Source organism: Microcaecilia unicolor, chromosome 4 (genome assembly GCF_901765095.1).
Source record: "Microcaecilia unicolor chromosome 4, aMicUni1.1, whole genome shotgun sequence".
NCBI lineage: Eukaryota > Metazoa > Chordata > Amphibia > Gymnophiona > Siphonopidae > Microcaecilia > Microcaecilia unicolor.
Genome location: NC_044034.1, coordinates 72828871 through 72841847, shown reverse-complemented (window position 1 = coordinate 72841847; position 12977 = coordinate 72828871).

Sequence of the window (12977 nt, the reverse complement as noted above, 5' to 3'; positions counted from 1 at the left end):
CCTTAGAGATGGGCGTCCCTGATCGAAAATGCCCCTCCACGTGACTGTTGGGCAGACTGGATGATCTGCTTTGAAAATGAGCCCCATAGTAACCTATGTAACTTTGTAAGTCTATGTGACTGTTGGGCAGACTGAATGGTCTGCTCAGGTCTTTATCTGCCGCCACTTACTATATTACTATGTGCTGTGAAAATGAGCCTCTAAGTGTCCTGAAGGAAAACAAACACAAGGGACAGTTGTAGCCAGTGTTCCTAAGTATTTCATAGCCAGTGTAGCAATGACCGGTTGCAGAGCTTCATGTTTCTTCCACCACTGCAGCAGGCAAAACTCTGAGCTATCTGAGGTCAACAGACTTGTTACCATATGTTGGTTCCAGTAATGGATCGTCCTCAGATTCTGATGAATACTTGGTGTATAAGCGAATCTTCTTTTTTTTGGTGGTTCTGTATATGGCGTTTTAGCCTCAGCATCCATTTCATCATGCGACACTAGACTCTGCAGCTACTTCCAGACATTGCTTTGCTGCTTCTTTGGCATACAGCTGAGGAGTTTGAAGCTGGGGTTCAATGCATTGCAATGTTCAGCTAGGACCAGTTTAGCTCTCGGCCTCTTAGATCTGTATTAAATGCTTCTCTGAAGCCAACCATGTATGCCGAATCATTGTCAGACACCATTGTAGCTTGATGAAGATAGTATATGGTTGGCAATATCACCAAAAATGAGATATATCAATCCTCACTGCACGTTTTGACAATGGTCTGCATCAAATGAAGCTTCTACCACTCAGAGGCTATTTGTATTTATTTATTTAGATTTTGCTCACACTTTTTTCAGTAGTAACTCAAGGTGAGTTACATTTAGGTACTATGGATATTTGTCTGTCCCAGGAAGCCTCACAATCTAAGCTTGTACCTGAGATAATGGAGGGTTAAGTGACTTGTCCAAGATCACAAGGAGGAGCAGTGGGATTTGAACTGGCCACCTTGGGATTGCAAGACCAGTGCACTAACCACTAGGCCACTCCTAACCACATGCTCAATGTGTGTTTATGTCGAGGCTGAGTTAAAGTTAAAGATGCCGTCACCGCTTTTTTGTTCTGAACCAGTCTCTTGATCATGTCTCGGGTAGAATACCACCTCATGGCCATATCCTGAATAAGCATTTCAGAATTTTGCTGTTGCTCCTCCAACTCCACTTGATTTGCCATTACGAAATTTACAAATCACTGCCGATCTTTGAAGGTAAGTTGACCATTAAGCAATGGCTTCATTTTCACATCCACTGGGCTCAACAAAACAATTAAAAAAATATGACAAGTGTCAACTATCAAATTTCAATTGCGTTTCCCACCCTCACCCCACCCCCAGTGCACATCATAACCATATTCAATACTGTACACAAATTAAATATCAGATTAGATATTCCAAATTGTAAATATACAAGGGGAAGATACCCAGCTAATGATGATCAGTGTTTTTTTTTTAAGAGGCAAGATCTCCCCTCCTTCCCCACTTCCCCCACCCCACAGATGATAGGAGCACCCTTGTTTACTAGAAGAGGGGAATTTTGTCTCTTTGGGAAAGGAGGGTGAGAGGAGGATAGGAAGGGAGGCGATGTACTACTGGGAGGGTGAGATGGAGTTGGGAGGGGAGGAAGGGAGACTATCCAGCTCATTTTCGAAAGTGATCGCCGGCCATCTTCTGACACAAATCGGGAGATGGACAGCGATCTCACAAAAGCGGCCAAATCGGTATAATCGAAAGCCTCTATTTTGACACCATCGCCGCTTTCCCGTCGCAGAGCTGGCGAAAGTTCAAGGGGGCGTGTTGGCAGCGACATGAAGGCGGGACATGGGCGGGGTTACAAAATGGCCGGCTTTAGCCCATAATGGAAAAAAAAAACCCGGCGATGAAGAGCATTTGGCTGCTTTTACTTGGTCCCTTTTTTTCAGGTCCAAGCTTCAAAAAGGTGCCCGAACTGACCACGTGACCATCGGAAGGAATTGGGGATGACCTCCCTGTACTCCCCCAGTGGTCACCAACCCCCTCCCAGCATAAAAATCAGGTTACAAATACTTTTTTTGCCAGCCTCTATGCCAGCCTCAAATGCCGTACCCACCTCCATGACAGCAGAATGTGTTCTGTCCTCCGACAGCCTTTGCCTGCTTGTGATGTGGTTCTGAGGTGAATGTGGCACCTTTTCTGTTATTTGCACTGCAGAGTCACATCAGCAATGCATTGTGGTGGGTATAGGTATTGGTAGTTGGTAGGCTCTGCTTTCCCCCCTGTTTACTGGGTCAGAGTGTGCCCTGTTTTGTTTCCTGTTGTAGTCCATGCGGTAGTGGCCATTTTTGTAAGACAGTTTTAGATCCCTTTCCTGTGTTACCCACGTCAGAGAATGTAGTTCTTACCTTGAATGGTGCTGAAAGAGGGCATTGTACACCATTGTGCCAGCTCTGACCTACTGCTAATCTTAGTACCAGGGGACTCTTTGCCAGTGGGGCACAACCTCTGATCTGCAGTTAACTGTGAGTAAACGTGCTTATTTCAAGAAAGGACTTTTTCAGAGAGATTAGTCTTCAGGTGTGAACTGGTGTGCCAAAGTTATACAGCAGCAACAAGTCCTAGAGGCTGTATGCAGGTCCCTGGAGCAGTTTTAGTGGGTGCAGTACATTTGTGGGTAGTGGGTTTTTTTTTTGGGGGGGGGGGTTGGGAGGCTCAGCTCTCAAAGTAAGGGAGCTATGCACATGGGAGTTTTTCTGAAGTCCACCGCAATGACCCCTAGGGAGCCCGGTTGGTGTCCTGGCATGTCAGGGGGGCCAGTGCACTAAAAATGCTGGCTCCTCCCACGGCCAAATGCATTGAATTTGGCCGGGGTTTGAGATGGCCGACATAACTTTCCATTATCGCTAAAAAACGAAGCCGGCCATCTCAAACCCCAGCCAAATCCAATGCATTTGGCTGGCCGGAACCGTATTATCGAAACAAAAGATGGCCAGCCATCTTTTTCGAAAATACAGGTCTGATCAGCTGTTTACGGCGCCGCCAAAATACATCGCCGGCCATGTATTTTGCCGGCGCCGTTCGATTATTCACCTCTATGTAGTACTGGGAGGGTGAAAGGGGGTTGGGAGGGGAGGAAGAGAGGCTATGTACTACTGGGAGGATGAGAGGGGGTTGGGAGGGGAGGAAAGGAGGCTATCCTGCTTATAATCAAAAGAGAAAAACGCCTATATTGCGACCCAAATCGGGAGATGGGCGTCTTTCTCCCATGGGCGCCCAAATCGGTATAATCGAAAGCCGATTTTGGGCGTTTCCAACTGCAATCCGTCGCGGAAACGGGTAAAGTTGACGGGGGTGTGTCGGAGGCGTGGTGAAGGCGGAACTGGGGCGTGGTTATCGGCCAAGGAGAGATGGGCGTCTTTAGCTGATAATCGAAAAAAAGGCGTTTTTACCGCGATTTTGGGTCACTTTTTTTGGACCCTTTTTTTTCACGAACAAGTCCCAAAAAAGTGCCCCAACTGCCCAGATGACCACTGGAGGGAATCGGGGATGACCTCCCCGGACTCCCCCAGTGGTCACTAACCCCCTCCCACAAAAAAAAAACATTTAAAAAACTTAGTTTTCCAGCCTCTATGCCAGCCTCAAATGCCGTACCCACTTCTATGACAGCAGAATGTGTTCTATCCTGTGACAGCCTTTCCCTGGTTCTGATGTGGCTCTCGGGTGAGTGTGACACCTTTTCTGTTATGCGCACTGCAGAGTCACATCAGCAATGCATTGTGGTGGTTGTAGGGTATTGGGCTTCGTGATTCCACTAGCTTGTGGCAAATGCTCACGATGTTGGTAGTTGGTAGACTCTACTCCCATGGTGCTTTTCCCATACTTACTGGGTCAGAGTGTGCCCTGTTTTGTTTCCGGTAGTTCATGAGGTAGTGGCCATTTTTGAAAGCCAGTTTTAGATCCCGTTCATGTGTTAGACACGTTACAGAACTTAGTTCTTACCTTGAATGTGGCTGAAAGAGGGCATTGTACACCATTCTGCCAGCTTTGACCTACTGCTCATCTCAGTACCAGCGAGACTCGTTGCCAGTGGGGCACAACCCCTGATCTGCAGTTAACTGTGAGTAAGTGTGCTTATTCCAATAAAGGACGTTTTCGGAGAGATTAGTCTTCAGGTGTCAACTGGTGTGCCAATGTTATATAGCAGCAACAAGTCCTAGAGGCCTGCGTGTATGCAGGTCCCTGGAGCACTTTTAGTGGGTACCGCAGTGCACTTCAGCCAGGTGGACCCAGGCCCATCCCCCCTACCTGTAACACTTGTGCTGGTAAATGGGAGGTCTCCAAAACCCACTGTACCCACATGTAGGTGCCCCCTTCACCCCTAAGAGCTATGGTAGTGTTGTACATTTGTGGGTAGTGGGTTTTTGGGGAGGGGGGTTGGGTGCTCAGCACCCGTGGTAAGGGAGCTATGCATGTGGGAGTTGTTTCTGAAGTCCACCGCACTGACCTCTAGGGTGCCCAGTTGGTGTCCTGGCATATCAGGGGGGCCAGTGTACTACGAATCCTGGCCCCTCCCATGACCAAATGGCTCGGATTTGAGCTGGGCATTTTTAGTTTCCATTATCGCTAAAAAAAAAAACACCCAGCTGAAAAACGTCCATTTTTTCAAAAATACGGTCTGTCCCGCCTCTTCACGTACCCATTTTCAGACATAGACGCCCATGGAGATAGGCGTTCGCATTCAATTATGCCCCTCCACGTACTACTGGGAGGGTGAAAGGGGGTTGGGAGGGGAGGAAGGGAGGCTATGTACTACTGGGAGGGTGAGAGGGGGTTGGGAGGGGAGGAAGGGAGGCTATGTACTACTGGGAGGGTGAAAGGGGGTTGGGAGGGGAGGAAGGGAGGCTATGTACTACTGGGAGGGTGAAAGGGGGTTGGGAGGGGAGGAAGGGAGCTATGTACTACTGGGAGGGTGAGAGGGGGTTGAGAGGGGAGGAGAGTCAACCAATGTGCTTCCAGGCAGGCCATGAAGGTCCTGAAGGTCCTGCTGGCCCTGCTCTCTCTGAGGCATAGGCAGGATCAGCAGGGCATTAACTGGCAGCAAGCACATGGCCAGCAACTCTCAAGCACATAAAGGTGCTTTTACTGTTGCTGCTGTTACAAGCATGCAAAAGAAGTCTCCCAATAAAATGCAATGAAAATGTCAACATTTATTCACCAAATCATGGAAACTGATCCACATATATTCGTATAGGAAATGCAGTAATAAACATCACTTCCACAATGCAAAATAAAGCATCAGTTTTTAAATCTCTCTTCTGGAACTGGGTAACTTGACAGTCCTGCTTAAGCTGGTGTGGGTATTCAAATTTAGCTCATTCCTTCTATCAGCTTTTTTATTTAGTGACTGAGCCAATTTGTCACTACCTCTACTTTGGCTGGTTCATTCTGTCATAGAGCGTCTAGCCTGGGGGAGGTGGGGATGACTTACTAGACAGAGACTACCAAGGCTTGAATACTAGCCAAGAACAAAATGGACTAGGATTGTTCAAGGTAAGTTTTAATGTCACTGTACCTTCAAGAAATGCTTCCAACATAAGATTAGTTGGAACAAAGTGCTAGACAAGAAGCTGGAACCCTGAGGCATCAGGAAACAAAACAAACACAGAAACCAAATGCTCAGTTGGGCAAGAAAGCAAGACTGAAGCAGCAGGAAACAAGCCTAGAGGTGGGACAGACATACCCAAGCCTGCCCTGGGCTGGTCCCAACTGTGCCTTTCAAGAAGTAGGGATTAATATTACCAGAAGTACAAGACACAAATAAGAAGGGGCCACCCAGAAGGCAGAATAGATCCTCCTGGAAGACAGGTGTTCTCTAGCCCAAGGGCTGAGGAGTTGAGGCTGGCAGTTATAAACACTACTGTGAAAAACCTACCATTTTCATTTATTTATTTATTGCATTTGTACCCCACATTTTCCCACCTATTTGCAGGCTCAATGTGGCTTACAAGCACCTGTTATGGCATCGCCATTCCAGGAGATAGATACAATTGGTGTTACAAAAAAGATTCTGGATGAAGAAAAAACAAAAAGGTCTTAGCAAAGTTATACAAAGATAAATATCGGAATAGGGTGAAGTGGCGGAATGTTGTAATTAGCTATGGATTCTCATTGTAGGCCTTATTGAAGAAATAGGTTTTCAAAGATTTACGAAAGTTTGTTATATCGTTAATCGTTTTCAAGTCAGTTGGTAGTGCATTCCATAGCTGCGTACTCATGTAGGAGAAGCTGATCGCGTGTGGTAGCTTGTATTTTAGTCCTTTGCAGTTGGGGAAGTGCAGGTTAAGGAATTAGCGGGCTGATCTTTTAGCATTTCTGGGAGGCAGGTCTACGAGGTTTAGCATGTAGCTCGGGGCTTCTCTGTGGATGATTTTATGAACAATCGTGCAGATCTTGTACGCGATACGTTCTTTGAGTGGGAGCCAGTGAAGTTTTTCTTGTAGAGGTTTCGCACTTTCATATTTTGTTTTGCCAAATATGAGTCTGGCTGCAGTATTCTGGGTTGTTTGAAGTTTCTTGATAGTCTGTTCTTTGCAGCCAGCGTATAGTGCGTTGCAGTAGTCCAGGTGACTGCACCTCCCTAATTGATATAATCTGAAATTTTGGTTCCTAATTCCTTTTCTGCATCCATCAGTATAATGCTGTTAATCAACCCACCAGGCCTAGGTTTCACTATCAGGACCACCTCTCTAGCTTGACATGGAATTATCAACATTTGTATAAAGTTCACCTGATGTATGTAGCATTTTACAAAGAAATTAGGGTTTATGACCTTCAGTTATGTGGATGACATAACCATTCTTCTTCCAATTCAAGCTGATGTTGCTACCGAATTGCCTGCTTTGCAGTTGATATTCTATACTGTTGAACACTGGATGATGGTGCATAGATTAAAACTAAATACAGAGAAAACAAAGCTGTTATTGATCAATGGCTCCAGTGGGCCTATGGAGTCCAGCATTGTAATTGGTCAACAGGTTTACTCTTTCTCCTCCTCATTGAGGCTTTTGGGGGTGATGCTGGACTCTACAGGCACTTTGGAGCCACAGGTTAATAAGGTGGTACAAAAAATATTCTTTCTTATGTGAAAATTACGTTGCATTCGCAAACTTGTTTTATATCCATCAATTTTGGCTACTGGTTCAAGCTTTGTTATTGAATTCTTTGGATTATTGTAATGTTATCTATTTAGGCTGTTGTAATGTGTAAATTCAGACAATCCAGAATACTGCGATAAAAGTGATATTTTCTTTAAAACATTCTGATCATTTGTCAGAATATTATTCTAAAGTTCATTGGTTGCCAGTAGCTGCAAGGGTCATGTTCAAATTATCTTGTTGGATGTATAAGGTTTTTTATGGTCTAGCTCCTGTTTATTTGATTTGATGTATTTTGTCAAATACTATTCATATTCCCAGGTTTATGAACGTATTCTCATTTTCTTCGTTGAAGGGTAAAGTAAGAAAGAAATGTATAGATTCTCTGCTTTCTTATCAGGCAGCTAAATTAGGCAAAGAAATTTCCCCTTTGATAATTCAGGATACAAGCTATGTGCATTTTAGATGATTGCTTAAGACCTATTTATTTAGGATCCATGGAAGGAGGTGAATGTATTAGGCTTTTTGATGACTTCTTTTGCTATGGTATTTCTTGGGATGTCCAGTCTCTTTGTATGTAATCTGTATTGAATTGCAAGGTGTTGCTGGCTATAAGAATACAGTGTTATGTCATAATGGAATTTGCAATGTCTTTATGGTGTGCTACATCATAACTCCAGCCAGAATTATTTGCATTTGCCCCAGGATTTAGACAGACTGTAGAAGAGGTTTCAGAAACTAAGAGTGACTGTATCCTGGAGACTCTGCCTTGTGACTTGGTACTTCTATGGAGTTACTGAAGCTGGCCAAAGTGAACATGATAGTCCCGGAAAACATGCTTGGATATGTTTAGAGTTGCACAGTTTGTTAATAGGGCTGTAATTTTCAAAGCCTTTTTCACAGGTATTTATATAATTAGACTTGATTTTCTACCTTTGACCTAACTGCATATCTTGCTAGTACAGTGTGGTTGGATTTTAGTATTATGAAAAGACCAAACGTCAGGTTCTTTAAAGCAATTTATAAAAGAAATTCTGCCTTCCTAGATCTCCTTGCACTCCGAATTTGCATTTGAAGAAAGGCAGGGACAAATCTGGCTACAAATGTTTGCAAACCTAACTTTGGGCCCCTTTTACTAAGCCGCGTAGGCGCCTACGTGCGCCGAACGGGCACCAAATTGGAGTTAGCACCCGGTTACCACGTGACCCTAGCGGTAATTTCAATTTTGGCACACATCCGCTATGCGCGTCTGAAAACTATTTTTTATTTTCTAGCGTGCATAATGGACATGCGCCAAGTGGCCCAAATTCTTTACCGCTAGGTCTACGGCTGCCGGTAAGGTCTCAGACCCAAAATGGACGTGTGGCAATTTTGATTTTGCTGCACGTCCATTCTTAGCAAAAAAAAAAAAGAGGCATTTTTTTGCAGGCGTGCCGATAAATGGATCTGCGTGCCCAAAACCCGCGCCTACACTACCGCAAGCCATTTTTCTGCACGCCTTTGTAAAAGGACTCCTTTAATTTTACTCTAATTTTTTTTCAACATTTGAGGTTTGCTCTGGAATGGTGTTCACTTAATAGGTTTCTCAGGACTCACTTACAAAGGTGGACTGTAATTTGGCACCGTGTTTATTAAGCACTTTTCCCATTGACACAAAATGGGAGAATATTTTTAGTAAACAACCCTCTAAAATAGAACAGCACAACCTTGGTACTTCCCGAAAAGAGAAACAATACGCTCAATATTAATTAAAATCCGCAAAATAGAGGCACAACAAGCCACACTATTTTTAGCACAGACATGGACCTCAGCCCAGCAGGGGCTTGTAGAACAGAAATGGCCCAGTATCAAATGTCCAGGGCTAATTTTGCCCACGATGGTCAGTGTTTAAAAAAACGCTGACCACCATAGGCTGAATAATGACCAGCAGGTATTTAGGAAAAATATAAATAAACTTCAGAAAACGTTTTTGAAAAATTTGCAAGCAATTTGCCCCTGGTTTTTCAGTAGCAGAAGGCAAACTGTACTAAACTGATTCTGTTTTTCTTTGGAAATCTGGTGATCTGGTCTACCTGTCTGTGCACCTCGATTAGCATATTTTAAAAGAAAAGGGCACCTGCAAGAACAGTTAGGTGACAACTTGTTACCTTTTGTACCTGGATCTGTAACCCTCACTCTGGATTGTAATTCTTGCTAATGTCAGTCTCCTAACCTGTAAATGACCCCTCCCACTTCTCTCTCTTTTTTATAAATTAGGTTGTTAAATAAAAAGAAAACTATTTTCTCTGACCATTAGGGGTGTCCAGCCAGAAAATGCTCATCTTGTATTGTTTCCTGTGTCCTTTATGAGAATTTTCATTTTTTTTGTTGTTGTTATTATTTTGTTTTTCATCATAGGATCAATATCATAAAGAATGCATGCTTTTTTAGAAAGAGTGCACTCTTTCAGATGAGTATGCACTATTAATAACATATTGCTCCTGCCCTTGCCAATATCAGCGTCCACATGGACCCAATGACCCGTAGAGCTAGTCTCACAGTACTACTGCTAGCGGTCAGATTTCCATATAAAGGCTTTTCCCTTGAATATAATCTTGACCCCCTAGAAGCAGTGCCACAGGTCTACTGCTAGGGGTTACTGGCACCATTTTGGAATCAGCACTGGCAAGGGCAGAGCAATTGGGGATTGCTCCTGCCCTGACCCTACTAGACCAGCAGAGACACCTAAAGGCCTGGGAGGGGCCTAATGGTGGGCAGGGCCTTCTGGAAGAACCTTCATATTAAGAGTTTTTCTACAGGGGGATGACTATGGAGGGTCCTACAGCATGGGGACAGGAACTTCTGGGTAGGGAGCATCCTTTTGGGGTGGCCTTAGAGGGGGGGCATGCATTTGGGTGCCCTTTGGTGTGGGGTTTCTGATTCAGGAGGTGCTAGGGGGTACCTTAATGTTATTATGGCCAGCCCCTTCAAGATACAGCTTGACTGAGGCTTTGCAGCTGATACTCCTAAGATGGTAAAAACAACTCCTACTATAACTTGCAATGTTCACCACAAGCTTCGTTATGGATTTTACATAGTAATGAGGTATTCTGCATGCATTTATATGTATTGCATCTCATTACTATGTACTGCAGGGTAACTTAATTATCCCTGTTTTACAACACTGAAACCTGTGTTAGAGCCCTTTAATACACATTAAGGGGCAAATAATGTGGGTTATTGCTGCAAAGCATCTTGATAACTACCTCCAGATAAATTAGGGGGTCCTTTTACTAAGGTGTGCTAATGATTAGCGTGCGCTAAATGCCATAGCAAAAGGTCCTCTAAGTTTGTTTTTGTAATGGCGTCAGAGCAGGATTTCTGTTTGAGATTGTAAACCGCATTGACTGTTTTTGAAAGGTGGTATTTAAAAACTTGAACAAACATTCAAAATATATAGTTTAGAAATTGTGCCCTGAGTGTTTTAACACCATGGTGACAGATTGCAAACTGAAATGCAAAAGCTTACTTTATGAAATAATTGTCTGAACCCTTGTGCTAACAAAAATATATAGCAGAATATGTTTTTGTATATTTGTGCATTCCTGTTTATTGATTAAATTAAGCCCAACTTTTAAAAAATATATAAATTACTACATCAGAAAAAAATATGCTTTAAAGGCAGACATATGTTTTATCCGATTGTATTTGAACCTATTTCGCCTAATTTGTTAGTTAAAAAAAAACCAGATTAACACATGAATGGCAGAACTGAAAACTATTAAACATAGGATATTCTGAAGATGCAAGTATATGTATATATATGGGGCAGGGTTGGGGAAGAAAAGGATATCGGGCAGTATATATTCTTATGTACCCATTTACAATATTTTTGGTTTTGCAATTAGCTGTGAGGGGCATTTTTGATATGACATCTAAATCTGATTTTGGATGTTTTAGGATAAGGGTGTCCAATCTCAGCCCTCGCCAGGTCAGGTTTTCAGGATTTCTCCAATGAATATGATTGAGATCTATTTGCACAGAATGGAGGCAGTGCATGCAAATAGATCTCATGCATATTTATTGTTATTTAGTGACTAATATACTATTCATTACCTTTATTTTACCAATATTGAAAATCACATATACTTTGTTCAATTATTCAATTTACTTTTTTTCTATCATTTTAACATACTCATATAAAAAATACAAAAAATACAAAAAAAAATAAAAAAAACAAATTCAAAGACAAATTCAAAAACAAATGATGTCTAACTAACTAACTAACTAACTAACTAACTAACTAACATATTTGTGATTGATACTTCTACATGGTATCCAAAACAGGACAGAGGAAAATGTTGGACATCATTTGTTTTTGAATTTGTTATTTATTTATTTTTTGTATTTTTTATATGAGTATGTTAAAATGATAGAAAAAAAGTAAATTGAATAATTGAACAAAGTATATGTGATTTTCAATATTGGTAAAATAAAGGTAAAGAATAGTATATTAGTCACTAAATATGAATATTTAAATATGATTGGGCTAATTATTGTAGATTTACCCCTGAAATTTGTATTAAGAATGCATATTTATTGGGGAAAGCCTGAAAACCCAACTGGACTGTGGCGCTTAAGGACTGAGGTTGGACAACCCTGTTTTAGAAAAAAACATCTAAAAATCCAGTAGCAAACATGGCCATTTTCAAACCAGAAAACCGTCCAACTTTTTGTTTCTAAAATGGCCATTTGCTAGATGTTTTTATGCTCAGTGCGTCTATCTTTTTGGAATATTTTTGAAAATAAAAAACAGCCAAGAAATAAATGCAGAAAAACAAGCCATTGGAATGTATGGGGGGGGGGGGGGGGCAATACTCTTAGCAGACTGGCCACACAGACGTCCCAGCAGAGCAGTCGGGCACCGTAGAGGGCACTGCAGTGGACTTCATATAAAAGGTCCCAGGTACACATCTCACCATTACCAAAACCCACCCAAACCCTACTATACCCAAATGTACTCCACTATAATAGCCCTTATGTCTGCAGGTGTCACCTATATGTAGATACAGTAGGATTTGGAGGGTCCACATGTTCCACAACAACTGTACCAGTTGGAGTGCACTGCATCGATCACTAAGCTACTCCAGGGACCAGCTTGTTGCTCTAATAGGACTGGTGATAACATCTGAAGCTGTCATAGAGGTTCATATGTACTGTTTCTTTCACATCTTTTGGGGGTGGGGGGAAGGGAGAAGGTCACTGACCACTGGGGAGGTGAGGGAGGTCATGCCTTAATCCCTCCAGTGGCCATCTGGACATTTAGGGCATCTTTCTTTGACTTAGTCATGACTGAAACAGGTTAGGCCAAAACATCTAACTTTTAGCCCTGGATGTTTTTCTTTGTTCCATTATGGCAGAAAAAGATCCAAGATTTGGGAATGCCTAAATCCTGCCCCCAACATGCCCCTTGTGATTTGCATGCACTGCAAATCTGAGTTTTGAAAATCATGATTTGGACATTTTTCAGAGAGAAATGTTCAAATGCCACTTAATGCTGTTTTTGAAAATGAGCCCCTATATGACCTTAATTCTATAAAATTCTAGAACCTCCAAAATCTGACCCCCCTTTTTTTCATCATGTTGAAAAAAAAAAAGGTGTTTAGCCTAATTTGACTTGCCTACTGCAATTTGCTTTGAGGCGACAGGTTCTTGGAAATCAATTTTTGTGCACCTCTGAAGCCCTATCTCATCAGTTTAATGATCTCATATAAAATTAATGAAGCAGAGGAATGAATTAAAAGTGTGTCCATCAAAATTAGTTTTGCTACCTTTACTC